This window comes from Coturnix japonica, chromosome 20, assembly GCF_001577835.2.
Source record: "Coturnix japonica isolate 7356 chromosome 20, Coturnix japonica 2.1, whole genome shotgun sequence".
In the NCBI taxonomy this organism is placed as follows: Eukaryota; Metazoa; Chordata; class Aves; order Galliformes; family Phasianidae; genus Coturnix; species Coturnix japonica.
The window spans coordinates 2,966,031-2,990,938 of NC_029535.1; the positions used below are offsets into that span (position 1 = coordinate 2,966,031).

Consider the following 24,908-nt stretch of genomic DNA (forward strand, 5'->3'; position numbering starts at 1 on the left):
GCTGGATATTAGGAAAAATTTCTTCTCTAAAAGAGTGTCGATGCAGTGACTCAGCTGCCCAGGAAGGTGGGGGAGTCACCATCCTTGGAGGTGTGGGATGGACTGGGGTTGGACTTGATGATCTCAGTGGTCTTTTCTGATCTTAATAATTCTGTAATTTTAACAGGTCTTTAGGTCTTTTAAAAATCTTCATCTTCTGGAAACACAAGAGCCACTGAGGCTTGAAGTCAGAAACTCTACATAAAGCCTTTAAGACCTAAGACTCAAAACAACCGATTAGTGACCTCTGCAATACCACCTTAGCTTCCAGCTGAGCAAGCTCTCTTCTTTGGCACTGAAGCATCTCAAACTAAGGTTTTAGCTTTCCCCTGAAGAAAACTGAATTAATCAATTCCTCCTCGGCATTGAAATAAAGCTCTCTTTCTGCTAGGTGGGTCAAAAATGCACAATCTATTTCAACTGTTCTGTTCCCATGAATTCTATTACAATACATTGCAAAAGGGAAGATTACAGAGAAGGCAGAGCCAGCGGCATGCCTTGCTTTATGAGGGGGAAAAAACACACACACAATTTATTTTTCATTGCTTTATGATGAATATGAATTCAATTACATGCAGAGGAGAACTGCGGTAGTCAGGCAGAATTATACTCAGCTAGTAACAAATATAATAGCTTTTAACAAGGAGAGCTTATCATCAAGGTTCAGACAAGCTTGAGCCCATGTTGCACTTCACGAACCTGCAGGAGGAGACAATGGCTATCAGAGCTGAGAATCAATCGCTCATCTCCTTGCCTTGAGGAGAGAGGGAAGGGAAGTGTTAGAGCAAGCCTCGGTCATGGCCAGTCCTCTAAGCACAATATCGGGCACCAGGGAGCAGCTGGACCATCCCTTGGGACATGAACACACAGAACAAAAGCAACTCAGAAACATGCTCATCTCCTTCCCTGTTGCTGTTGTTTAGGACTCAGTTCTGCAGCAGCAGTGGTGCTGGTCTCAGATCCTAAAGGATGCTGATGGACTCAGCTTCCCATGAGAACCTGGTTCTGACATATATAGGAGCACACACAAGGCTTTCTATGTTTCAAAAACAAAGTGTTATTTCTGGAGCAGCTGCCTGGGAAGGGATTCTAAAATCTTGCCTAATAGCAAAAATAAACATTTTCTTGCTATTTTCATCAAAAACACTCTGTGGATATTTGTGGGTTAAGCCTCACATCTTCAGTAGGGTCAGTGTTGTTACTCAGAGACAGGAGATATGTGGTCATTGCATATGCTGGCCAAACTTATGAATCAAGACAGAACAAATCTCATACAAAATCCCAACATCTGTTCTCCTTCATTCCTATTTATCTGTTCTCAACATCTGTTCTCTTTCCATATCTTTCTCATCAGCTGAGACACAGCATGGCAATACTGCGGCTGTGAAACAGCAACTGCTCACACACTGCTCGTAGAACACTGCCAACCTTTTTGCTTCCATCCTTTAAGGAGGAAGGTGCTTATCTCCATTCCTATCCAGGTGGAGCTGTACAGCCCCGGGCCCCCATCCCACCCAGAGCAGCAGGGTGAGCAGAGCTGGGCTCTGCCGTGAGCACTGGAACCAGGCTGCGGCAGCAGACAAAACCCAGGGGTTGAATCCTGACATCTGCTCACCAGGCTTGATTGAAAGTAGAGGAATTATATTAAATTACCTGATTACGTGAAGGCTGAGAAATGATAGTAGGTATTACAGCCAAGGCTGAACAAGAGCTTGGCAGTTCCCATCTCTACAGGAGGAGTGGGAGTTTTGCCCTGGTAATAACAAGCTTTGCAAGTTCCTTCTCTTTAGAGAATTTTCTCTTTCTTTTTTTTTTTTAACTGAAGATGGAGAAGAAAACATACAAATTGCTCATAATAAGTGGAACACAGAAAAAGAACCAGCTGTACTCGCAGATGTTACAATACAACCAAAGGTGCTTCTCTATTTTCTCTCTTCCTAGAATAGGCCATATATGTCTGATGAATAATGCAAGAGATTTCCTCTATAGAATTATTAGCAGGCAGCCCTTCCTGACCTGTCTTTAATCACACTCAGCAGGACTGGAAGGGAAGGGAAGGGAAAGCAACACCATTCTTACCAAGCAATCCCAGTGGGTACCAGACACCCCAGTCCTTCTCAACTTTAACACTTCAATGTGAGGAAAATCTATGAGCTTTGCTCCTCACCTGGGCCAAAGCTTGGATTAAAGTCAATGGATGTTTTGCATCTCAGCTGAATGCAATCAGCACTGAGGTTTGTAAGGAGAAGCTTTTGCTTAATTACATTGACTTGTTCAACTGAACTCATAAAATCACAGAATCATGGAAAATCCCAAGTTGGAAGGGACCCATAAGGATCATTGAGTCCGTACTCCTATTCAGGGATGGTGATGCTTCAGATTCATATTTGTGCACATTCATGGAGATCCAGAGGCCCTCACTCACTTGCAGAAGCCTAACAGATACAGAGAATTTATTCTGACCATCAGATATCAATCACTAGCAGTGCAGATGGTTGTGTTGCAAGCACCATGAACACTGCACAAACCTAATGATCAAGGATGGAACTCAAGAAACTAATGCAGATGAAGAGATTAAAAAAGAAGAGTTTGACTATGCTCAAAGGGATTCAATTTTTGCAAGTAAAAAAGGCAGATGGCCACTCCTAGTCCATCCAGTGCAGCTCAGTCCAGGAGGTGCAGCACCTCAGGAGCACTGTGCAAAGCAAAGGGAAATTAAATGTGAGTCATAGGCAAGTGTCAGAGAACATTGCAAACCCAAGATCCCATTCATCAGAAGATCTGATTACCTTAATGTGCCTTGTTTAGAAACATTTCTACACACATAAATCAAAAAGGTTCTGCTGTGCCTTGTTGAGCTGTTGCAGCAGCCCAGCAGCTCATCTCTCTTGCACAGGCATTCAGCCTGAACACCACCAGCCCACAGTCCGCTGCCATCCCTCTGCCCTCCCAGCCAGCCTCCAGGGCTGTCTGTGCCTCAAGGGCACAATAGCTCACACAGCACCCAGGCATTGAATGTCAGCTCCTGAGGCACTAGGCCAGCTCTGGCCAGTAGAGAAAAACCCTGAATTAACTGAAAATGACATGTTTTGATTTGGCTTAACATGCCAAGATAGTTTGATCTGAATCCGCCAGGCAGGAATGATGTGTTTCGTTTAAATCTTCTTGACAAAACAGAAACGTCTATGTGTTTCCTTTAAAATCAATTTTTTTCCATGGAAAAATTGATCTTTTTACAGAAAATGCATTTTCTGCATCCAGAAACAGTTGATTACCCCTAATTACCACAATGGTGAGTTTGATAACAAACTTCTTGTGAGCTCTAGTCTGAACTATAGTAAAGTCATTTTCAATCCCCTTACTCACAGCAACCCAGAGCCATAAAATGGTGTAAAATAAAGCTATGGAGAAGCATTCAGAGCCCCCACTCACTGCTGCCTACAAACTGGGATGGACAGACACAAGAACAGCCATACAAAAATGATGCTCACAACTGACCCCAACAAGAACCACATGCAGCTCTGCTGCCAGCACCCCATTTGTTCTTCCTGTTCCCTTATTTCCCTCCCAGGCATCAGCAGAAAGTTCAGAAGAAAAAGACGTGCCCAGGTTGGAGGAAGGGGGGGAACTGATCTTAAGTATGTCTTGAAAAATATAAATAAACTTTCCTATTCCCATGATGGTTCATATATTTGTCAACTGGTCTTTATGGGAAAGCGGTAAAGAAGATTTCCAGTGCCTCGTAGTGACATATATTCCCAGTGAGGAACAAAGTTTGAACCAATTTTTGAGTTTTAAAATTATTGAGAGGAGGGATTATCATGGCCAAGAATAACTGTGTGCGGAAGGAAATTGATTTCTGGCCTGCTAATAATTTATTTTACATTCTTCATCATCATATTCCAAAAAGCACATATTCCACAGCAATAAATAGTTCCAAGGACTCTCCTCATTTACTCTCCCCACTGCATTCTTCGGACTTGCTTAATTTCATAGCCCAAGGTTGCTGTGGGATTTGGGTGAATATCACATTGTGCCTATTAGAGACAAGTAGCCATCTGAATGGCGCCAGCATGGGGCATCCTACCATGACAGCTCCCAGCTCACCCTATGGGAAACTTTCTCCTTAACAAGCATTTTAATTTGGTCTGTCTGTGTAGCATTCAGGTGTTTCTACATCCAGCCTGTACTTCCCTTCCATGCCAGCTTCTCCTTTCTGTTCCACTGCCATCCTTATCCCCCTGGGTAGAAAATCTCAGGACTGAAATCCTTGATGAACTCTAAGTGTTGTAAATTCACGTTCAATTTATTGTTAAATACATGCCTGATATGAAAATGAAATGGTATTTAAAGATGTTACTCAATTCTGAGCTTTCAAAGCAGCCCAGAGAAGAAATGTGGGACAAACACAAAACTTTCTGACTTCTAAGTGAGGTCACCAACCTGAGTGTTCCATCTTTGCTGTTTTGTTTTTAGGTTTTCATTGAAACTATCTAACATTTCATCTAACAGATACAACAACAACAAAAAAAAGCACTGTATTTAGATAATTTACTTACCAGGTACCTCTGAGCCATGACTTTTAAACATCTCCATTGGTCATGACTTGAAAAGGCAAATGATGCAGCAAATTAGGGCTTTCTTCCTCCGTATCAATTCATATGCAGCCACCTGCATTATCAAAAGCAAGAAGGCAATCATCAACAGGGTGAAAATTGCCCCCAAACAGCTCACTTCAGGGATGAGCTCAGATTTTCATGAAAGGAGGATGGATAGCTATAGGGAATAGGAAAAAAACTCCCTTGAGTCATCTAGACCAGCACGCTGTGTCCTGAGCATTGCCTCTACTGGCAGTCCATGCCAGAGAGCCCTCATTGTGCAGAAGGACCCAAGGACCTCCATCATAACCCTTTACCTGAGTTTTTGGGGACCTGAAACCAGATTGAGCACAGGGTGGGAGGCTGCATTCCCATGTACTTGAAGGCTGAAGTTGGTGGAGGTGACACGGACCCAGAATCTTAAACCCCATTGCCTTCTACCACAGCAGATGGGACCTGCAGTACAGCCTACCCAGGAGGGCAATGATGGATGTGCAGATTTGAGGCTGAGGATGCTGCAGTCTGTTGCTCCCAGGACAGCTGAGCCACAGAATGTGTTAACACAGCTCCTGCACTTCACTTTATGCTGTGAAATGAATGTTATTCTCAGGGGCTGCAATAAGGTTGTAACAAGCTTAAATACTTCATTAATGAGGGTTCTGTAAGTACCTCAGAGACAAACAAGATTTGAGAGGGGCAGAAGCCTTTGTGCTTTCCTCTTCTCCACTGGGGAGAATTTCAACTTGCTGTCCAATTTGCAATTGCTAACAGAAAATTTTGCACATGGAAATGGATTTGCTTGCGCAATTTGTGCCTCCATCTAATTGTTTTTAAGCTTTGCATCCTGGGAAGAATTAGCAATCGTGTTTTAGCAGAACTCTGTTCTTAATGTCTTTGAGTTTTGGGGGGGATTGTCTTCATATGATATCCCATATGGTCTGATTGTTTTCAGGGGAACACAGTCAAGGCATCTCCAACAAATACCTGTTAAATCACGGAGTGTATGGGAAATTGGTGATCACAGCCTGAACCTCTGATTAATCAGCTGAAGCAAGTGTCGGGTCAGCTGTGGGAGCACAGGTAAGGGTAATTCAGCAAGCTCCAGGAAGCTTGACTCCACCTCCTCTAGACCTCATTTAAGGGCTGACCACCACTCAAGCAGCATCTCTTTGAGATCACTCCTTGGTGGAGATTGCCTCAGTGTTTTTTGGCAGACTGAAGGCCTCTATTGGGTGAGTCCTTTAAATAACCTTTTAAATATTTATCACCGCCTCTCTTGTACCATCTTTGCATTGTTGTCACTATACATCACTATACACAGAGAAAAATCAATCAATTGGACAAAGCATTTTCAGTCTGTTATAGAAGTTACGATATACCTTTTCCTAATGGGGAAAATGATGCCAGGAATTAATATGAGTCTTGCTAATGTAGTTGTTTTATTCTTCTAAACTATATGAGCAAACACATTATTTTCTTAAGGGGTTGTTTTCTTTCTTTTTTAATTTTAAAGTAAAGAGGAATGAGAAAGTGAGAACAGAAGGATGTATGAATATGACTGCCGAAGCTTAATGGTTCTATGGAGCCACTCCTTGCTAGCATGGATTCAGTGCTGCTGGGAAAATAGAGCAACTTCTACCACTTTCCTCATTCCTCTCCTGCTATAACCTCATACTGCTTCCAGGCTGGACTGCTAGTGATAGCTAACCACAGCCAAATGGCACACTGCCATCCAGAATGTGTTCTTGTCCCCACCTGTGACACACCAATCCCATTGGCTTCTGCTTTGATGTCTCCCTGGGGACTGTAAGGGAAACTGTTGATCACAGCCTGAACCTCTGATTAACCACTTGAGGCAAGCGATTAGTCAGCTGCAGGAGCACAGATGAAGGTAATTCGGGTGTGATCTTCAGAGGGGTGGAGCTTGACTTCACCTCTCCTAGATCCCATTTAAGGGCTGACCACCACTAAGGCAGCATCTCTTTCTGGAAATTACTCCTTTGTGGAGTTTTTTGTGGTGAGCATCCATCTTAATTGAACACCTCAGCACTGGTGAGTCTTTTCTTAGGTAGCTTCTGGCTATCCATTTACTCTGTAATTACAACTATACAGGGACATTAAGAGTGAGATAAAGGGGATAGGTCTTTGAAACGTTTGGTATATGATGGCAATTAAAAAATCCTGAACTATTTAAACTGTTGTACTTAAAAATAATGTTAGCTCTGTTTTCTGAAGTTCTCTTAAATCCTCCTGTTTGGGAGAAGATAAAAATATCCCACCACACCTGGTTACCTCAACCATTTCCAACAGCCTCCTGAGAAGAGGCATTGCCTCCTTAACTGCTTTGTCCCAATGCTGCCCAGGCTGGATATTTTAGGATTTAGGTAATGTGCACCAAAACAAAGAGAAGGCTGAGAACTGTGTATAGTGGAAGTGCAGCTTGCCCCTCACTGCAGCACTGCAACATTCATCCCCTTGGTTTTGCTTCCACAAAAGCCTCCTAACTCATCTCCTTCAAGAGAAACAGTTTTCCTTTCCATGGCTCTATTGTAGGCTTGTAATCAAAAGCAGGCTCCTTAAAACTGAAACCTGACCCTAACATCTGTGCCTTTCTCATATCAGCAAAAGCAGGGCATGAAGTGCTTTAAATCAGAGCTTCATTCCCTGGAATAAGGAGGATCGTCCCTCTCAGGTCAAAAGTCACAGATGGCAGATGTTCAGTTTTATCCCCTTTGGCCACTGGCAATGGCAGATTCAGAGCTGCAACAAAGCGCTAAGGCTCCGCACCAGCTCTTAGCTCTGGGAAATACTGGCTGTCTGCTCTCATTCATTCTCTTGAAGCAATCTTTAATCTTCCTAAAGTCTCCTTCAGGCTCTCTGTTCCAAGGCTGCAGCTAGAAGAATGGCTTTACACAAAATCCAGAGCACGGTGCAACCTCAAGGCACTGAGTGAAAAGTGAACACAACAAGTTTAATAACAGTAATCAAATAAAAAAGAGAGCTACCACGAAATTGAAGTGGTTACCAAAATCCTCACCCATTGGAGCCATTTGTTCTACTCATTCCTCTGAACGCCAAAGCCCAAGTCCTGTAAGTCCTGTGCTTCCTCTCTTCATCTTTTTTCCTTCCTCAGTGAACTCTTCTTATTGCAAGAGAAGCACCAGCCTTGGACTCATCAAGCTGCTGGGTCTGCAGCAGGTCATGCACTGTATGGCAGCTGGAACTTCCCATCCATTCTGCCTACCTCCATCCTGCTGATAGCCAATCTGTGATGGAGTTTATGACCACAGTGCTCCAACCACCTTTGTCTGAAGCTCGGATTGCCACGAGTCAGGACTTTCTGCCTACAAGAAAAGGAAGCAGACCTGTGAGGTCCAGGAGCATGAATTACAGAAGGCTCTCGTACACACCTTGCACGCTCTTCACACACTTGCATGAATAAGACCCTGCTGTGAATATTGCTACTGTCCTTAGATTTAAAAGCTAACTTGCTTTTCTTCCTTTTCTGGCAGACCCAATCAAGAGCTAAACAAAAGCAGAGAGCACAGGTTTGAAGAAATCTGCAGATCTTGTCGAAGGACCAAAACAGACCCAAACTGTAACCAGACTCCTGGAGTCATCTGAGGTGAGACAGAATGAGCAGAGATGTCATTACTCACAGATCCCTCCTGATGCCTTGAATAATTCATACTAAACACAGGGACATGAGGACTAGAAGTCCCATTAGGAAACACGTGGCGTTGTTTTTGTTCATTAGGGTGAGTCACACAACACACGTTATTACATAAAGCAGGGTGTCTCATTAATTACATCTGTCTGGGGGCTATAGTGTACCAGTGCATGGAAGAGCTCTGGAAGACTCAGTCCTTGTCCTCATTGTTTCATAAAGTCCTGCAGTGCCTCTCTACAAGTAGCCACCATCACTTCCACCCAGCTGGGTTCTGGCTCCCAGCACCCTCACCATGGCTCTGCCTGTGGGTGCCAGTGTGTATTCCCCAGTGAGGTCCCTTTTCTGCCTAACAAGATGTGGATCTCCTCTTGCTCACCCACAGCAAGGCACAAAGAAGGAAGACTCACCCTGAGCCAAACTCGTGTCACTGCCATCCACGCTGAGAAAACAACAGGCTGAAGGAGGAGCTGTGATAAAATGGTGTTTGGAATAGGAGGCAGTGCTCCACTGTGGCTTCCAGGGAGAGGGGAAGTGGAGCATTGCAATAGCAACTGCCAGCATCTGCCCATGCAGACAGGTGGTGGCTGTGCCTGCCAGCTGCAGCAGGGACCTCAGGATCCACTCTTCCTAACACATACATGAGCATCCAGGAGGGCCAGCCCTATTGGCACGGACAGCAGTGCAAAGGGGTGCAGTGTCATCCACTTCACTTCTGTCACCTGCAGGCCCCCAGATGGGCCGGAATCTTTGGTAAGTAAGAGAGGGTTGTCTCACAGCTCCCTCCCACCTCTTCAGCAAGGAAAGCTGTTATAGGAGGCATACGGCTGTTTGCCTCCTCCATAAACTCAGATTTTGAGCCCCCTGTGGTTCAGTTCTACGGGCTGGACTGAAACACCCCCAAATCCCTTACAGCCCCCTTTGTGTCTTCCTACAGCACTGCAGGTGGGGCTGTGCCTGGTGGAGGATACTTGTAACCTGCAGTGCTGTAAGACAGATCAGAGACAGGTAGGGGAATTCAATTTTGCTGTTTGGTACAAAAGAGGATCACAGAGATCCAACACTAATGTGATCTGCCTGAGAAGTACTCAGCCCTGTGCTTGATTGCATCCAGATCACCAGAACACTGCTGCCAGCAGACAGTGCTTGTTGCCTCCACAGAGAAAAAAACAGGATTTATTGGTGGGGAGAAGGGAAAGGTCAGGGAACATCCTCGCATGTTTTGCTCTTTAACAGTTAGTCCTTGTGACTATATCAATATGCAGTAGCAATGACAGGAACAGATGATCTGGAACTCCCTGCATTATTCATTCATGGAGAAAGAGGAGGCAGCTATTGTGAGAAGTATCTGCTGGCATGTTTAATATACAAGGCTCTAAACCTCAATGCACTGCTGCAGATGATGCTGTAAGATGATGCTGTATTGAGATGCAGCTAACCTATTGAGAAGTCCCACACTGAATAGAACAGGGTATGCTTCTTAAGTTCAAACACTCCAACGTAGTCTGGGATTGGAAACAGGACATTAAAAACAGGCTGGGGAAAAGGTGGTTTTGGGGAGAGGAAGAGGTGAATTTGAGAACTCTACCAGCTCCCAGTTGTCCCAGTTAGGGCTTCAGCCCTCATGAGACATCCTTGCCACCACACACACAAAGCACTGCAGCACATCTCACCAGTGGGAAGTGCTTCCTTACTCCCCCTTGAGCTCACAAGACACCACCCACTGGTGCCTGCTTTGCCCAAGATGAGCAGCTCACCCCAGCACTCCAAATGCCAGATTCTCATCCTGTCATTGCGTGAAACAAAGTCTATACATAGCTCCTCTTTGCCTTCTGGAAGGGGCTTTCGTCCTCCACCTCTCACACTCAGTCTCATGACTAGGAAAACAAACAGACTCCTCTACAGCAGCAGAAGAAAGAACAGTGAGATCTTCCACCTCCATGTACGTCTGAATAACCACAGTGCTCCGGATCACTGCATGGCCCAATGAAAGTGTAAGTAATGTGGAGGCAGTGCCCCAAGTTTTGTAGTAACCAAATCATAAGAAGACTTCATCCTGAACTCTTCAGCATCCAGTGACTAAGCAACATGTGTAAAAGCATATCGTAATGCTCACAGACACAAGGAGGCCAGAAAACACGAGTTTTGTCCTTCTGCTATAATAGCATTATATGGTCTTTAGTTTACCTTGCCATGCAGGCACATTAAGCATGGATTTCTCTAACGCTGGAACATCACAAGGTACCCGAACAACCTTGTCATTGTGATTTTGCACATTTTTATTCTTTTGTGTATCCGTGAGCTCTGACTGCAGTAAAATTTCATCTCAGCCCACTGCCATCTGGAGCAAGGTTCAGTCTCAGACACAAACGTATTGGGAAAGGATATTTCTGGGGAGTGGTGGGAAGGTTAATCATGAGATTACTTAGAGCTGGTGAACTCTTTCAGTATCTCACTGCGATGCTTTGTATGATCTGGATCCATCAAGACAGATTAAATTGAAGGACAGAAAGAGCTTTGGGATCTGTCTGGTACTGGGGTCTACAAATCCTTGGTTGTCACAGCATAAGTATTGTCACTGCACAAGGCAGAGAACGGAGAGGAGAAGAGGAAGAGCGATGCTAATGATTTCTCAGACCCATGTCATGCAGCCTGTTTACTTCTGCTGGGCTTAGCCAGAGATGTTTGGATGCGTTTATACGACTTGACATCCACCCCTCAAATAACAGATCCTGCATCCCCAAAAAGGCCAGACAGACATTATCTTCTGATGCTATTTCCAGCATTGTCCGGCAGACACCACTGGGGAAGAAGAGCAGCTGCAGCTGGGGTGGGTTTACAAGCTGTTACTGGCCTGCCCGTTCCAGGCGATGCCTGTCAGGTCTGCGTGAGCTGGGCTCCTGTAATCGGCCAAAGCTGTTGTTTGTTAGCCCCTCGCGGTCTCTTGACTTTTCATCTTGATTAAAGAGCACGCCAAACGGCAGGATTAGCAAGGCAGAAGTCCCAATCCTTTTGCTGCTCCTGAAATCCAGTCGCCTGCCTACCACACACGTGCTCATCCTCGGGGCTACCAATTAGTGGCACCAGCTGCTAGCCTGGATGCCAGGGCCAGGAGCTATTAGTGCACAGACCATTAGCTTTAAAAGGCATTTGGAACTTCTGAATGTATTAGGGTTCTTATGACTGACGGACAGTACAGCCATATGTGGCTCACTGTATTTTCTGTCAATATATTTCTCCAAAAACAGTGTTGTGTTATCGGAATGATTTGGGTGGAGTACTTGGGAAGACGTCTTACCAAGAGGACTTAGTATTGCATGCAGTTGAATAGTTATTACCTGCTTTAACTAAGTTCACTGGCGCCCTTCCTCTGAGTTAGGAATGGCAATGGGTTGCTTGAATGGCTGAATACTGGGACTCTATTTTTAGCCCTGCCATTTGCCCACCTAATGATTCCAGGGAAGTCATTTCAATTCTTTATGCTTCAGCAATCCCATCTGTAAGATGGCAATGATGAGCCCATACCACAGGACTTGGAGATCTATGCCTGTAAAACAATACATTAAAACTTCAGATTTCCATTATTGTCTGTAGCCAAGGTAGGGAGGAAGCGCCATGGGTCTCTGCATAGTTTGAAGCAGATAACTTCATGGAATCTTTATCTTTCATTCCAACTTGCACGTCACTTGAAGCCAGTGACAAGAGACAGCTCCAGGCTGATTGCCCTGCACCTTGTGGCAGTGGTGTAGACACAAGGAGACCACTCAGCCCCCTGGCCATTACCCTCAACCCACAGAGATAAGCCAGGTTGCAGAGCAGAGCATTAACTCTAAACCAAGTTAAAAGCCAGACCACCTTACCAGCCTCAGCTCACTGCAATCCAACCACAGAGAGATGTTCCCATGACTTTCCCAGCTTTTTGTTTAAAACAGAGCTGTCATGGAATTTGGAATTCAAACACAAGATCTCTTCAAAAGTCTTTAAACCAGATTTTATAATGTGATGTTCTGATGAAATTTCCAGGCCTTCTTGCTTCATACAGCTGGCAAATACCGGCAAAGTTCATTTTATCTTTTTTTTTTTTTTTTTTTAACTGTTTGAATCTTATTTCCCATAGCTGGATTCTTGCAATGCACACATCATTAAATCAGCAACATGCAAACTGATCTTTTTTATCTCAGGTCTGCCAGATTTTCAGGCTCAAGACAGTTCTTCTGTCATGTGAAAGGGCTCTTCCCTTAGTTAGATACATGTGTCCCTCTATTTACCCAGATGGTTTCCTCCTCCAAGCTAGAATAATGTATTTAAATTTATCCAATGGCTTCCATGACTCAGATTTCCCATAGCTGGAAGATTTCTAGCCATCCTCTGCTCCACCTGCTCAGATGTTGAATCAGCCCTCTCACTGGCTCACAACCTGCAGTGCTGTGCTTCATTGATGGAGTGTGACTGGTGTTGGGGCAGAGAGAGGCTTTTAGCTATTTTAGTCTATCATGAAACAGTTCTAGAGCAGCTTCATTTCCACATAACCCATAGTCTATAGCTGTCAACTATAGCTGACAGCTGTGCTGTCCACATAAACAGATAATTTTCTGGTTTGGACAACAGGACAGAAACGCAAACCTTTGCATACTGGTGTTTCATCATTTGCCTCCATTTAAGACAGCAGGCAACGACTTCAAATAGCACATCAATGACCAAGACACCCTTCTTTACTGATGTTCACTGGGACCCGAGATCCTATGCTACACAGACCATTTTGAAAATGCCACCTAGTGCCTTCCAACTCACAGGAGCCCTTCTGTAGACAATACACCTTTTGATAAAAGCATTCCAAATGATACTGATGTTCACGAAATCCTTTGAAATTGGTGGCAGGCATGAGTGGTGGCTCATCATAGCCTGGAGCAGCTGAAAGCCAGACACAGGAGAAGCAGCTGAGGAAGGAAGTAGTGATATGATCAGGCTCAGAGAGGAGAGAAGCTAGAGAGGAACAAGGGCAAGAGGCTGGATAGGCTTCAAAGAGATTGGTTTTAAAAAACATATGTTGGAGTTTGAGAAGGGAGAAGAGTACTGACCTACAGTGTTCTGTCCTGCCATCATCTTCCATTGGCTACCCCCGGCTATCACGGAAGTCCCAGGGCATTTGAAATCCCTGTTCTGGTTCAACCCAGACTTCACAGGGCACTGAATGCACAAAATTCAAGCAACAACCTGGCTTGAGAGAAAGAAAGAAAGAAAACAACGGCCAGCGAAGTCTTAGCCTCAGTGGCCCAACAACATTCACAGTGTGGCACAGATCACTGCAACCAGGCAGGCTGTATCAGCCACCTTCTGAAACATCAACAAGCTACGTGGTGTCTCGGAGCAGCAACACAAATGAAAGAGAAATGCACATTGGAAAACTAAGCCTCTTGTCATAAAAGACAACATAGGGAAGGAAGATTGGCAAGGGCAAACAGTCAAGCAGTTAATTACAGAGTAAATTATCTCTCCAACCATATACATAATCAGACAGGAAACGTTATAAGCTTAAGCCAGCAGTTTCAGTAACAAGATTTTGACAAAATTCCCATTTATCATCCCTGGGTTTAGGCAGTGAAGTTCTGTTTGAATGTCTCAAAATGGAACTGAAGTCCCATACAACACTCACCAAAGCCCTCGTGCTTAACTGGGCTTTGAGGAATAGACACTGAGCCAAATACAGGAGGGCAACAACACCTTCCAAATCACTGCTAATTGTCAGAAGCATTTCACAGCAGGGCTCTGGGTCCTTCCTTCAGCACAGAGCAGGGGATTGTTCTGGCCATGGATCAGGACTCTAATGGGAAGATGACCCTGATGCCATTTATAACAAAATCTTGAGATAAACAAGAACTTACCTTTTCCATGGTAAATTGTTTCACAATTTGAGATATCCAGGGCCAGATTTGTAGATGTGAACGTACCAAAGGCCGTGAAAATCAGCTCGAGAGATGAATGCTGTAAACAAATAAATAATCAGTCTCATCAATTTTCAAGTTCAGAAACAAGAAACCTCAGTGGAACTTTTTCACAGCTCTTCTGTGCCTCAGTTCTCTGACTGGAAAACAAGAGGATGGATGATGCTTCTGGGTCACTCTTAAATAAAATCAAATCCCGACTACAAAGCTCAGGCACCACAGAGAAGCACAGTTAGGAGCAGTGAATCTGAATCCCACACAGTGTCTGTGAAGGACCATACAGACATGGAATGAAGTGGAGGATGTGTAACACAGGTTGGGAGCAAAACCCAGAGCACCTGATCCCTGCTGGGTGTGTGGAGCTGGTACTGATGTGGGTCAGCATTATTCCTCTCTGGGGCTGGAGCTTCCATCTCCACCTGCAGCACACTGTGTGCCAGGTAACAAAGAGCTGCTTGATGGAGAAATGACAGTCAGCACATGGCACCAGGCTCAGAACCATAGCAAGGGGGTAGGGTGCACCCAGAAAAGCCCCAGAGGACAGGAAACACGTCTACAGCCCTCTGGTGCACTGTGAGTATGGGTTGTTTTTCCACAGCAGCAGCAGCAGTGAAAGAACCAAATAAAATCATTTTTCATTAGTTGAGAGGAGCCCTGAGCAGCCTGAGGACAAGTGTGCAGTTTTTGTCAGTCTGCCTGAGGAACATTTAAGGCTTTCAATATCAATGTGTCATTTCCGAAAACAGCCCATCACAGGGGTGAGTCCTCCAAACAAGCCTTCATGGCTGTTATCAGTGTTTTGGTGCATTCCTCTGTCCCTGAAGCAGCTCCCCTAGCTACTGGCTCTGGCTGCAAGTGCTGGGACCACCTTAGCAATGGCAAACCCATGGCTGCTGCTAATACAGTAAGTCTGCACACGCTGCCTCAAAAGCTGCCGGCCCACATAAACTTTCCTCACAGACATCAAAGCACAAAGCACAGCAGGCTGGGGATACCTGAACACAAAGTCCTGTGTCCTAAAAAGCTACAGTGGGTCAATGCCAAGAGACTGCTCTTAGGAATATGAAGCAGCAGCTTTGGGGCCTAGAATGGTATAGCTTGACACTACTAGCTGTTCCTTTTTTCAGCTGTTGTTGAAGCTTTTTATGTCTTATAAAGGAATTTTACCTGGATTCACTCTTAAGCTGCGGTCATGCACCTTCCTGAGAAATTGTAATTGGACTTTAACCAATTTGCCAAGGCCAAAATAGCATCTTGTATCTCAGATACAGACATTTCACCAAGTAATCCAAAGACAGCTCTATTTCTCTGTTGAGAGAAAAGGTTTTTATAACGCTATGGATTTTGCTGGCTTTTAATGATAACAGTGTAAGATCAGATTTGGCTCAGTCTCCCACACTTGTGCTCGGTGTTTTTCAAGAATCAGCAGGGATCAGCACACAAGGGCTGAGGATGTGGCCATGGGACATGCAGGGTTCAGGGCAGGACAGCCAGGGTGCCTTGTGCTCCCATCTAACCCCTGCTAGAGGCTGTTCTGTCCATCAAGCCGCCACATAAGAGAACACAGTCCCTGGTGTCAGCTGTGCCAAGCAAACTAACCCCATCAAAAGCTCCACTTTCTCCTACCTGAACATGGCCCGGAATTATTCACAAATGAGCTGACAGCTTTGTCTCAGAGGCCAGGGGCAGCATACTGGAACTTTGCAACTTCTCTGTAATGAGTTTGGCAAACAAGGTAATGGCATGCTTGTCCTGCAGGCTCCATTTGTCTGCGCCTTTCCCCAGCAGGCTGATCCGGCTCTGTCCTCCAAAGTGGCCGCACGCCAGCACCATCCATCTCTCACGGTCTTCTGGACTGCATAGGCCAGGTTTCTAATAGATGTGGCCTGAACAGATCCCACAGGCAACTAGCAGAGAGAGAGAGATGCTGCTGAAGGATGAGTGAGCACCGCTTGTCCTTTAAATGCCAGTCTTTCTGAGGTCAAGGGATGGATGGGCATGAGATCACCATGGCAGGCACAGACACAGAGAGAGGAAAGAAATTTTCCATCTTTTAAAATAAGAACAGGGAAGGAAGTCCACACTGCACAGTAGGCAAAACTTGGCAGGGTTCAGACTTGTCCATTGGCAGGATGCAGGAAGGCACGAGAGACAGAATGACAGAGGTGGCCAGGACACACAATTCTTCATTAAAACCCAATGAATTAATGAGTTACCAGGGCCTTTCATATTGATCAGCCCGGAAATGCCATTTGGGTACGCTTTCAAAATGCTTGCATTTAAATTTCCTTTTTTACATTTGGGAGTTGTGATCAGAGTTTTGTTGTCATCATTAGATTCTACAGCTTTAAAATGGTTTGTTTGTTTTTTAATCTGCTCTTCTTTGCTTCTTCTACCAGGAAAACAGCATCCACACTAACCAAAGCCTTTCTGAAAATTGACACTTCGGGACCTTTTGCAAGGAGAGCAGAAAAAATCAACAAGAAATCAACTTTAAAAGCAAAAATATAAATCAAATCAATAAAGCGGAAGATGAAAGAAACAATCCAAATGGCTGGAATTAAGTCTGATTTCACCTGAACTATCCCCAAGTAGAGAATCTCCCTCAGAAGTCGAGCACGAAAAGCCTTATTTCACAATTTCCACAGTAACCTTCAGAGTTCAAAACACTCATCTGCTCACCCCCTCCACGTCCCCTCACAGCAGCGTTTGCAAATGACACAAACATTTGACTATGATCTGTGCTCTCCCTAACACAGCCCAGCCCGTGCCCGTGCCTGCTAACAATTTTCTCTGGAGCAAGTTCAAGCACAATTTGCTCATGCTGGTATCTATCTGTCATCGGATGTGTCAGCTGAATCGCTTTCTGCTCGGGTGGGGAGGAAAGAGACAAAAGGTCACCTTCTACATATGGTGTGTTCTCCAGGAGGCAAGGAAGAAAAGGAGAAAAAACAAGTTTCCATCTACCTGACAGGAATCAAATGCCTTTTTCCTTCTCCCCTTGTATTTCATTCCACGCTTGCAGCGTGGCTCACTGTCTCTGATAGCAGATGGAAACGTTCAGGAGAGATGAAAATCATTCCTGAGCCACTGAAGAGCCAGGAAGGTTAAAACATACAGCAGCCTGAAAGGTTGCAATGTGTTCTATCCGCCTTTGAACCCTGACAGAACCTCAGCTCCCATGGCCACTATTAGCACCACAGTTATGTTTGGTTCATGCAGCCACAGTGCTTTCAGGAGCTGTTGGATCATCTGCCCCAGCTGAAGTCACGCTGTGCTGCCTGGACCTCATCCTCCTGTGGGAGATGCAAGTAAGACAACCTCAAGTGCAGCTCTGCACTGACAAGGGTTTAATGTGGAACAACACCTTCCTACTCCTTACAGGTGCACCCAACTGTGTCCCATCTTCCTGCTGCCTGCAAGCAAGAACACATGGATCTGTGAACCTGTCCCGTCATGCTGCAATCTGGCACTGCTTCCACCAAGTGTGCCAAGAGGGGATGTGCTCACTGGGGAGAGGGGATATCATGGCCAGACAATCCACTCAGGTATGGGCAGTAACCTGCAGCAACTCAACAGTGATGAACATATGCTCTCAAAAAGGGCCGTCTGGGTCCTATAGATGCCAAGGCATCTATAGCCTCTGTTGAAGAAAATACCCTATCTTTACTGTAGTTAGGAATGAAAGGATTTTTGCTTCCTTAAACCCCTGATTGCTATTTTTTTAATTAGCATTTCTGTATCTCACATAGTCAAAAGGGATTCTGGGGGAAAAAAATACATACATGGCACATTTATTTTTTTATGAAAGAAGCTGTTTGATCTCCAGCAGCAAGTCAGCAAAAGCAGGAAGGTAAGGAACAGAAGAGCCTAGAGATTTATTTCCCATTAGAGAGTGGCAGATGGAGAGGAAGGGGGCACAGCAAATAATCTGAGTTGGAGCCAAACTGAGGAAAGGCAAAAATCAAATCAAGACTGGATGGATGTTTTGCAGTGAAATATTCCCCTCCGCCCCCCACAAACAACCACCACTAAAATAAAGGAGTTTCCTATAAAATAGCTTGCTCAGGGACAGCCCCACTTTGCACAAAGTTGTTATTCTTTTTCAGTTAACACTGAGTAACCAACCCAAAAAGGATTAGCGCCACCAGAAAAAGGAGTCAGGTTGCGGCAGACTTATTTCCATAGAAGACGTGGGTGAAAGCAAAGCCTCATGTGCAATTCTTCCATCAATAAAATCTAATTTTCCAACCACTTTTAAGGCTGAAGTGGAAAAGAGATTGAAGGAAAAACATTCTCAGGAAAAGCAGGCTGGATGCTATTGATGGCAAACCAGTCTGGCTGCTCTTGTTACCTGCCCATCTCCCAGAGTCCCACTAGCAGGATAACCTTGTCCTAAGAGACAGCCTGCTGTGTATAACAGGGACAGGCTTCTCTGTCAAAAATGCTTTCATTTTTTTTTCTGTCCCCAGTCATATATCCTCAATTAACAAAAGGTTTTGCCTCTCCCTACAAGCCTTGCTTTGCTCTGCCCTCAATAGCTACCGACATCCAAAATAGCCTTGCCAATTTGGGAGCACAGCAAAGGTTTGGAGCACAAAAGCAATGCACCCAGGCTTGCAGAGGAATGTCTCTCAGAGGGACTGTGCACAAAACTGATTTTCATTAGTATGTGGACAGGCTGACAGGACGGACCCCTCACTCAGCCGCATTCCAACCCCACATTTATTCTGCTGGGCATCAAACTACGCTGCCCAAGCATCTTGTCCTTCCTTATCACATTCTTGATACTCCTTGTTGCACTATTAGATCTTCTTTGAGTCACTAAAATATATGGGCAAATACCCACACAAGTGAAATCTAGTAAGACAGATTAGGGGGGAAAGGGGGGTGGAGGTGGGGAAAGCCCTTCTTCACAAGATGTTTGTTACCATCAGAGCAGCAGCTGGTACAGACATTTTGCAGCACATCAGTGTGCAAAGACCTGGGCTTGGACTTCTAGCAGCAGCAAGAGCTGTGATGGAGTTGCCTTGTAAGAACCACCTTAAGGCAATGAAGCAATGGTAACGCCAAGCTGCCATTTGCCATACAGCCAAACTAAGTGCCTTTCAGTCCTTCATAAATGCATCTTCTGAGCATAAGCCTCTCACGCTTAAAGAGAGGAAATCATCCTTGCACTTTAGCAAGAGGAATGACTCAGATAGCCCCAGGCAACAAAGATCCGAGCCAATAAGGAGCAACACTGTCTGACTGCCTTTGGAAAGGCGTTTGCTGATATTTTTTCACATGTAACATTGCTTTAAGCTCCAAGAGACACATAGGTTTATGGCAGCTCACTAGGAGGATGCTACTCTGTTATTTCTTTCCAGCACATCTTCCTTGTATATTTTAGAGATGTGGGGCCAGCTGGGGGACGGGCTGCCCATGGCAGCCTCCACTGCAATTCTCTAAGCAAAAAGGAACCAAAAAATTGAAACACCATGGGGCAAAATCTGGGCCTAAGTCCATAGGAACAAACTCCTGCTGGTTTCCACAGGCTCACACAGATTCTGTTATCACTACTCAAACATACAGGCTCAGAAAACCTTATCAGGATGGATTATGCTCATGCTGTCCATCATTCTGTCTGCAGTTCCATCACCACAGTACGAGGTCAGGTAAGGGCAGAGGTCCTGCCAGCAGCTCTGCTCTGACAGGGAAGAGGCTGTGGCCTTTTCACCTTCTCTACTGACTACAAGATCAGGTGAAGGGCTTTCTCGTCTCATCTCCTGCTTACATGGGATTTCTGACATTTCTTTTGGTACGAAGAAGCACTGTAAGAAAGCCCTGTCTCATGAACATCACATTTTTAAGTGAATGCATCCAAACTGATGAGATGGGATGGACAGAATGATTCTCTCTAACCCATACATGAGAGCTCACCTTCCCTGCTCTCTGAAACATCTGCATGAGCTGCTGTGGTGTCTGGGGAGCAGGTCTCATCCGTGCACCTCATCCATCACCCCTCATCCATGCCCTTCACCCATCAGCCCCATGCTAGAGTGAGACAGCCTGACCCTGCTGCTCCTTCCAGCCCAGTGCATCACTCACCCCCAGCAGCAGCCAGCCAAAGGATTGTGCGGAGGGGGCAAAGGGAGAACCAAGCAAAGCTGTGAGTCATGCCTGGATGATTCCAGGAGCAGACAAACCATCTCCCAAGGAAACAGCCTCCTGCTTCCCTGACCTGACCTGTGACAGTTACTCATGCTGGTAAAAACAAGTACTTTCTTCATCAGAAATCTGTGTGACATCCACAGAGCCAGCAGTGCAAGCACAGTTTGTCAGGGCCCTGGGTGCACTGCAGACCTGTGGCAGAGCACTACAGGGACTAAACTAAGCACAGTCCAAAGGAAAATTTACTGTGCCTCGTGTCCTAACCTTTGCTGGTGTTAAATGCTGAAGTCATTGGTTGGTTTTCATCATCATGACCAGTCAAAACTTACCTCAACTTTTCCTCAGTGGTCATCTACTACTATGGTCACAAAAATGTGTGGCACTTACCACGATGGTTGTCCAGTTTACAGGTGTGGAATAGCTCTCTGATTCCATATACATCTTCAGTGGAAGCCATTCTGTGTTTCAGCCCAGCCAGCAGGTTCTGAAAGTAGCAAACAAGTACAAAGAGATGACGGAAACCAGTACCAGTGATATATTCACAACTCAAAACAAGAAGACTCTACAAAGTCAAGGAAATATCTTCTAAAATGAAGAATACATCATTTTTTTTCCTCCTCCGCAAATGTATGTTTTAATTATGCATTTTTAGAGCTTTATGCTTTCAACTTCACCAGCTATTTTGTATGTTCCAGTATCTTTACATGCTGTTAAAGTCACATCTGTTCTTTTACTGACAACTAATAACTTATTCCATTAATATTCTTATATTCACCAAATAGACATAAAATCTCTCATCTCTGCAAAAAATGTTCTTTTAATGGTCTCTGAAGTTCTGCTGCAGGCAATGTTTTGCAGGTGTACAAGGGAGTTGGGAAACAATTACAGAGAGCTGGGACTGCCAATGCTCTTTCTCTGGAAGAAAGGAGGATTCCAGCACTCCATCTGCAGTAACTTGTCTTCCTTAGAAGGAAGAAAGTTGCAGGAAAATAACTGAGTGAGTTCTAATGTATCATGAGTTTTGTCCCAAGGAATTTTGTTAGGAACTTGTAAACAAAACCAAAATCCCATGTTCCACCAGTTCACTCTGGCCTTAAATTTTCCCCATAGGTTTCACCCATTTGTAAGGCTGATTTCACAGAGCTGTACACCTTTGGAGCAGTGTCTTTGTGGCATCATTTTCCAAAGCAGGGCTGCAAAATCCAGCTGAGCCTGAACTGCATAAGGAATTCGGGCTTGAGCAGACCAGCAAGGGGCAGAGGTACCTCAGAGCATTACCCACATAAGAAATTACTCTGAACTTTCTGTGCAAAGGAAAAATGGGGATAAACTCGTCGGGTAAAATGTCACAGGCAAATATATGACTTAAATCACTGCAATTACAAAAACAGTCTATGTAACCTGCTTCTAGTTTAGCAGCTTGTGAGCTAGGAATACTCAGGGATACAGAGAGAACCAAGTATGCAAGCTTATTTCTAAGATGCCGTGCTAACAGAGCCCATTTTGCAAGAAAGGACTTTCAAATTCTATTTAAGAAAAGAGGTGATACTGAAATCAGCTTCTTTGTGAAGTGCAGCTTAGTATGAGTTAGACTAAATAACCCGCTCACTGCCAGTCAGCAGCTTCAGAGGGGTTTCTGCAATGTTTCCTTTGCGTAAGGTTCTCCTAGTTAAGGAAGGAAAGCAAAGCAATGAGATCAAGGGGTCTTCATAAAGGAAAAAAGAGGGGGCCTTGCCAAGGAACAGTTAGAATTAGCAAGTGGAGATGTCCATGCTAGACATTGTCTCTGATAGCTTTTCTGCTGGACTGCATTTGGACTTTTCACATCAAAAGTTCATTGCAAGCACAAGGTAGGACTGACTGGAGGGAGGTGTAGTAGCAAAATCCCTACATGTCCTAATTTCATGGCTAGATCTGTGTAAGAATGAGAGCCATTCTGAGAAGCATCAGCACAAATAGGCTTATTTTGTTGTGGTTTTTTTTTTTTTTCTTGGGGCTTAAAACTTGACATATTCAATCAATTCTACCGCTTCTGTTGCATTGTGGATTAGTTAATTGCAGAAGCGAAAATGTGTGCCTGATTTATTATGTATAGAGCTTTGGAAAATTACAAAAAGCAGGAACCTAGACAAGTCATCCAACTCCTCTCTAATGGCCTTTAGCAACATGGAAATGAGACTAACTATAGCAAAAATGCAAATAAAAACTACAACACATGAATTCAGGCCTCTGCCTCCATCACAGAATCAATAAGAAATACTTCAGACAGTTTGAAAGTGTAAAACCAAAAGAGGAGAACAAACTCCTGTTTTTCACATCTATATTCCTGGCAGCAAGGAAATGTTGCTAAATTCCTTGTCACTCCCATGGCCATTTATACCTCCCATCACTCCACACAGGCTCAAGCAGCCTCGGACAACAGTTTAGAGAACAAGTCTCCAGAAATAAGAGGTCAGGCTTGTTTGGGAAACAGGAGGATCCTAAAGTCTTTTCCACAATGACAGCATATAATTGTCAGGAATCATTTGAGTTGGAAGGGACCCTCAAAGAACATCTGGTCCAAGTCCCCTGCAATGAACAGGGACACCCGCAGCTCCATCAGTGCTCAGAGCCCTGTCCATCCCAAACTTGGGTGTCTGCAGGGATGGGGCACCACCACCCCTGGGCAGAGCCAGTGTCTCACCATCCTCACTGTCAAAAACTTTTTCCTTATATCTAACCTAAATCTACCCACTTTTAGTCTGAAATCACTTCCCCTTGTCCTATGACAGCAGACCCTAATAAAGAGTCTTTCTTACAGCTCCTCTTTAGATATTGGAAGGCCACAATTGAAAAATCTGTTGAACTGAACTCAACCAAAATGTAAGCTGGAATTTATGATCAGCGCAAAGTGTTCAATGCTTCCTCCCAAACATTTCTCTTCTAGGTTCAGCACCTGTCCTGCTGAAAGAGGGTTCAAACACAGCAACAAGCCCTGCTCCACGGGCACCTCCATCACACTACAGAGCGGGGCTGAGCAGCAGCTGCATGAGCAATTCTCTTTGGGAATGTTTCAGACACCAGATCTATTCAGGATAAAACATCAGAACTTGACGGGTTTGACTGTGATACAAGCTGATTTTGAGGAATCCATTACACAGCCATCAGCCTGTGACAACTCTTGGCTTTTAAAGACTGAAGCAGTGGCACAGATCTACATGTAGTTACCTAAACTCAAATCCCCTTTGTGGCGAAGCATCTGATAGCACAGTAAGCATAAGTTTAGTGCTAGGAGAATGGAGCTCAGACAAAAACAAAGCTTTCAATCACTGCATTTGCCTGTATGCATCAATTTTCTACACTGCTCTTTGCCAATTAATACTTCCAGAAAAAGCACACTGAGGAGCAGCTTTAAATCTCATAGATTTTGTTTGCTCTCCTGCCCTGATAGACTTCTTAGCATTTTAACACAGCTTTACGTGTCCAAATATTTGCCTGGATAAATAGATTTAGAAAAGTTTGAATAAGCTGCACTTTCTCTCAGGAAGCTGGGTGAGTCAAATCAGAAAAGAAATATGTATCTTGGGAAAGATCAACAGCACAACTAGACAGGAAAATGAATGCAGAAGTTGGCACTTAATTGATCAGCGAGGATAGAAATGCCCAACCTATGCAAAACATGACTAATCTCTGGAGTCAAATAAAACTTGCCAAAGGATGCATTTTCCCAAGCTTTGTCATTGCTAAAACAATTTGTTCCATAAAAATATGAAATACGTGCTTTTTTATATATATATTTATATAGTTAAACATATATATTAATGTGAAACACACATTTACACACAGTTAGAAACCTGCCATGCAGCTGGAAACACCTCTGGAATCATTACGTATATGTAAGATGCAACACAACCAGTATTACTTACTCATTTGTTACTGTGCTTTCAACAAAAGGAAGAAAAGGAATAAAACAACATAAGCAAGAGAGGGCCTGAGTTAATTTTGCATATCCCAGGGCGCAGGGTGTCCTCACATGCTTCAGAAATCCCAGCATAGATACAGCAGGTTACATAGATCAATTGCACGCATACAATTAGGGAAGCAAAAAGTGATATTCCCACCATTAAATATAGGTTGGAGGCTTAATAAGGCACCAAAGTGAGGGAAATTAGAAGCTTTTAAATTGAAGTTATTATGTGCTGAAACAACTGCCAGAAATTATATGCTAATGTCATTCTCCTGCTTTTATTCCTCTCCGGTTCAGCAGCAATCCACTCCCCTAAGTCTCTTCCTACATCTGCAACTGCTCCCGTCTCACAGATTTGTCACCTCTCCCTCTTTTGACAAGGGATTGTCCCCCAGCAAAACACACCATCCTCCCCTCAAACACCCCAAGCCCAACAACTTCACCACGGATCCAGCAACCTCTTCCTGCAATATCACAGCATTGAGACCCCCAGGACTTCTCCATGTCTGTGCCACAGCCTGGCCCATTATCTGAGACTTTCCTCCTACAGTAAACATCGTGCT

At 44.5% G+C, this 24,908-nt stretch overlaps 1 long non-coding RNA gene across 1 annotated transcript in view; it reads right to left on the reverse strand.

Moving 5' to 3' along the window:
- Positions 1-570: 570 nt before the first annotated feature.
- LOC107322887 overlaps positions 571-24,908 on the reverse strand; it is a 33,184-nt gene continuing 8,846 nt past the window's right edge. Inside the window, exons 6-10 of the long non-coding RNA XR_004309418.1 lie at positions 20,787-20,883; positions 14,187-14,286; positions 7,675-7,981; positions 4,599-4,710; positions 571-2,734 (exon numbers count right to left, since the gene is read on the reverse strand). This is a non-coding gene — a long non-coding RNA (uncharacterized LOC107322887). The remainder of the gene's footprint in view (positions 2,735-4,598; positions 4,711-7,674; positions 7,982-14,186; positions 14,287-20,786; positions 20,884-24,908) is intronic.